At 37.8% G+C, this 5,029-nt stretch overlaps 1 pseudogene; it reads right to left on the bottom strand.

Moving 5' to 3' along the window:
- Nucleotides 1-3,805: 3,805 nt before the first annotated feature.
- On the bottom strand, nt 3,806-3,914 carry LOC120887091 (small nucleolar RNA U13; annotated as a pseudogene).
- Nucleotides 3,915-5,029: the final 1,115 nt, after the last annotated feature.

The following is a 5,029-nucleotide window of genomic DNA, read 5'->3' as shown; positions in this document are numbered from 1 at the left end:
AATGAAAATTCAAGGTCATGAGGTGGCTACAACCATTTCAGGCATTGTTATAATCTCTTATATTTCTCTCTTAAGGGGTATTAAAGTTTCCCAGAAACTACCCAGCAGGGTCCTCTTCCTGTTCCACTGGCCAGAATTGTGCCACATGACTGCCTACATCAATCAATCACTGGCAACAGGACTAACTGATCTTAGACCAGTAGTTTTCAAAGAATAACCCAGAGACTCCTGTTAGCAGGTGTGAGATAAAAATTAATTTAATAACAGCAAGACATTATTTGCCTTTTTCATGCTCATTTTCTCACGAGTTGACAATGGAGTTTTCCAGAGGCTGCATGATATTGATTATGTCATTGCTTGGACAGCACATCATAGACTTGTGTATTGTTGTACTTTCTGTAATTCTGTAAGGAAAGTAAGTTTAGAGATTAACTCAGTTTGTTCTCAGTACTTCTACTGTGCTCTTAATAGCTAAAGTTAGACTTATATATGGATAGCAAGTTAGATGTTAGACTAACTTCTAACTTAGAAGCTAGACTCTGTGTGTGTGTGTGTGTGTGTGTGTGTGTGTGTGTGTGCTTGCGCGCGCGCGCTGAGAATTGAACCCAGGGGTGTTTTACCACTGAGTTACATCCCCAATCCTTTTTATTTTTTATTTTGAGACTCACTTGCTAAGTTGCCCAGGCTGGCCTCAAACTATCCAACTGTCTCAGCCTCGCAAGTAGCTGGGATTTCAGGTGTGTAACACCATGCCCAGCTTAGACTCGTTAACAATTTATAACCTCATTATCATTCAATAAATCCCAGATTGTTCCTTGCACTTATAGAAACACAAGAAGCACAACTTGTAATCTTGTTTTGAAATATTATTTATTTTTTAGAAAATTTTTATTTTTTAGTTGTAGTTGAACACAATATCTTTATTTTATTTATTTATTTTTATGTGGTGCTGAGGATCAAACCCAGGGCCTCTCATATGGTAAGTGAGCACTCTACCACCGAGCCACAACCCCAGCACCCGAAATATTATTTCTTAAATGTTTAAAAGCTTTTCTGGATTTTTAAATTATATCTATACCCCCAAATTTTAATATTTTATTCTGAAATTTTATATTTAACATATATTTATTTATTCATTTACTTATTTATTATAAATTGTTAACTTAAAAACAATGATTAGAAGACATTTTCTCGATCTATCACCAAACCACCTAAATCCAAAGATACTGGAAAAGTGAAAACGATATATCACAGAGTTTTCTGACTTATGGAAAAGATGAAGCTACTCTGAATAAATTGGGACAAACTGAAAAAAAGTAAAAATATAATGCAAGCAATCCACCCTCAACTTAATAAGTATCACCTTGTTTTGTCTTATGCATTAGAATATTTCTGAAGAGCACCATGGTGCCAAGGGCCCAGCCTAGGGAGGCAGCTACAGCAGTAGGGCACAAAATTTAATGGGAAATCATTCTAAGCTTTGTGTAAATGCATGGTCAGCAGAGTGAGTGCTTCCTTAAATCTTGTACCCTAAGCACCTTACTTTATGCACCACACCTAATGGGCCATTTAAGTTAGAGGATCATTTTCAGACCGATTTAAAGAAAAAGGAATTAAATGTTTTAACCATAAATGTTATAAGCTTTTAAAAAGTCAAAAATAGTTTCTTTTTAATTTTTATTTCTTTTCAAGCTAGAAATAAAAAGTCACAGAGCATTTTACAGAGTAAGTAATCAAACTGCAGTAGCAGAGAGACTAATAAAATCTTATATTGTTGATACTGCTGAATGCCAGCTGAACCAAAACTCAGTAAAAAAATAATAATAATAATAACAGCACTGTCACTTCACAATGTTAAATTTGTCAAATTAAAGCAATTTGTCAAATTAAAGATTGAGCTGCAGGAGCTGGGGTTGTGGTTCAGCGGTACAGCGCTCGCCTCACACGTGTATAGCCCTGGGTTCGAACCTCAGCACCACATAAAAATAAATAAATAAAATGAAAGTATTCAATGAAGGTCCAACTACAACTAAAAAAATAAATATTTTTTTTTTAAAGATTGAGCTGCAAACATGAAGACTGAGATAATCTCTCACTGGAAGAATAGTACTTTTCCTTATAAATGGATGGATGTCTCTGGATCAGCTGCTTTGCTTGTACTTGTCCCTATGTTAGCCAACTTTCTGTTACATTAACAAAATACCTGAAATAAATACTTTCTAAAGAGCAATGGTTTATTTTGGCTTACAGTTCTGGAGCTCCCAGTCCAAGATCTGGTGGATCCACTGCTTTCCTGGGAGTTGGGGCAAGCACATCATGGCAAGACATGTGATTGAGCAAAGCTGCTCATATCATGGCCAGGAAATGAAAGAGAGAAGAGTAAGGGTGTGGGTCCCCCTATTCCCTTCAATGATGTGTTTCCAGTTCCCTGCAGACCTCCCACTAGGTTCCACCTCTTACAGGTTCCACCATCTCCTAACAGTCGCACATACTGGGGACCAAGCCTTTGGCACATGGACCTTTGGGGAAACATCCTAGATACAAACTAGAGCAGTCCCATATCAGCACTAACTAATCATCAAAAAAGCTCTTCTTTTCTGTGAGCACTTAACTATAAACACAAGTGATGCTGAATTATGTAAAGTGTTGAAGACTTTTTGGAATCTTATGGTTTATCTGGAATAATGATGTTTGATGGTGCAAAAGCAATCAATGGAGGTTAAACTGCTTAGGGCTTAGCATTCAGACAATGGCAGATTGCACTCCTTATTGTGTGTGACATTGCCACACATAAGCAAAAGCTAAAGAAGATGATCCTGTGTGAGGAAATGAAAAGCATGCATAAAGCTTGAGATCACAAAGTGCATCTGCTGCATAAAGTTTAATGGTTAGCTAAAAACAAAGCACTTCTACAGTTTGAATTGCAAGCTAAACTAGCTGCTTTTACCAGAGAGCATCATTTTACACACACACACACACACACACACACACACAATTGACCAAAAGTTGTTATCCACATTTGGATATTTAATAGAAATTTTCTTAAACAATAAACAAAGTGAACCTATCATTTCAAGGGAAAAAACTGACAGTGTTTGTGGCCAATAAGAAAATTAAAGCTTTTGAACAAAAATTTGAATTTTGGAAAACTTACATGTGATAGCTTCTTGTACCTTCACAGCTTCCCAATAAAGGTTTTTGGTGGTGACATTAATAAACATGATCCTTTGTGTGTTGTATAATAAAATGGATCAGCATTTGAAAGATGTGCATGCTTATCGAATCAATATTTTTCAAATGATCACAATGGATAGTAAATCCATTCAAAGTGCAATAGAAAATCCATCCACATCAACGGATTTTAATGTCTCAGGTTATAGAAAAGATATCATTTCAGACATCAAATTGCAACTAACTTTGAAGAAACTCCAGGGCTGGGAATGTAGCTTAGTGATCGAGCACTTGTACAGCATGCATAAGCCTTCCATGACCAGCACTGCCAAAAAAGAAAAAGGAAAAAAAGAAGCTACCACTGGTTGAGTTTTATCATATCGACAATTTTCTGAAGAGGTTGTTAAAAGGGCTATCCTCTCCTTTACAACTGGATATTCTCACAAGATTTTTTGTGTTAGAAAATCTCTTATAAAAATAAGTTCTTTAATTTAGCATATAATGGGGCTGGTCTTATTTTTCAATTAACTAATAAATTTTTTAATACTTAGATTTAATTTCTGATATAGTAATATTGGTTAATGTGATACAAAACAAGCAAAGGCCTTTTGGGGAGAGTTCAATTTTTTCTTCACATCAGGTGGATAATATGCCCACATTGTAACAAGGTTTGAGAGAGGCACATCTCACAGGATGGTGTAAAAAAAAAAAAACATGATCATATTTATGAACCACAAAAGGATCAAGGGGACTTCAATATTTGTTTGTATGTTTGTTTGTTTTGCAGTACTTGGAATGGCACCCAGAACCTTGCTCATGCTAGGCAAGCACTCTACCACTTCCCCAACCTGGGACTTTGGTTTTTAAGAGTGTCCTGAGAACAAAGGATTTGAGAACCACTGGTTTATGTCCAGGCAGGATTCGCCCTCTGAGACCAGAGATGGGTCAACTTTCCCATGAAGCCCATGGCTGCCTCAATGTAAAGGAGGCTTGAAAAATCTCCAGATTCTCCAAGGAATGAGTATGGGTAAGTAGTGAGCACTCTATTACACAGCACAGTGAATTCTGGCCTGGACCAGGGACTCTTGGGACACTTCTAATCAGCAGCCAGCACATTAAGCCCAGTCAGTACACATTGTGGTAGATGGTTAGAGTAGGGCACAAGGGACCTTTCTCTTGAAGAATAGGGAGACTTTGTGAGGCATGAGCCATCTGCTCTGCAGTGCTTCATGGCCTTTTCTGCAAATGGGCAGCCCACTGGCTGTGCAGACCTTCTGGATGAAGTGAACCATTCTGACTCTCCTTAAAACCCACCCCTAGCTCATTTTTCTACCATATTTACAAAATAAAAAGTGACAACTGACAATTTAATTCCCCAGCCTAAACATACTAACATCCCCTATCTGTTCAAAACACTGAAAATTCCAGTTCATACAGAATAGATGTCTACATTATGGCCCCAACTTGTCTTCCCAGACTTCCTGAATAAGTTAACTGAGTCATTAAGAGAATGCACTCTGGAGCCAGGCTGTCCAGCTTCAAGACCCAGTTCTACCAACCACCTATCAACTGAATGACCAGAACAGTGGTTTGCTGGTGAATGTTTAACACCTGGCTCTCTGGGTGGGTTTTCAGTCCTTATTCATAGCATTTGCCAATTTCCACAGTGTAAATATTTCCACTATGGCCAGTTTTGAGCCACCAGTGTGATATCTCTAAATTCAGAGTTGACAATTGGCTCTCAAGGACCAATGCAACCTGTCTCCAGTACCCATTGGACTTTGAGCAAGTTACCTATTCACCTGGCATGGCCTCCTCATCCCTAAAGTGGGGATAATGAGTGTCTTGCTATGACATA

The sequence above is a fragment of the Ictidomys tridecemlineatus genome, chromosome 5 (assembly GCF_052094955.1).
Source record: "Ictidomys tridecemlineatus isolate mIctTri1 chromosome 5, mIctTri1.hap1, whole genome shotgun sequence".
Classification (NCBI taxonomy): Eukaryota; Metazoa; Chordata; class Mammalia; order Rodentia; family Sciuridae; genus Ictidomys; species Ictidomys tridecemlineatus.
The sequence above is the reverse complement of the archived record's forward strand: the minus strand, read 5'-3'. Positions and strand labels throughout refer to the sequence as shown.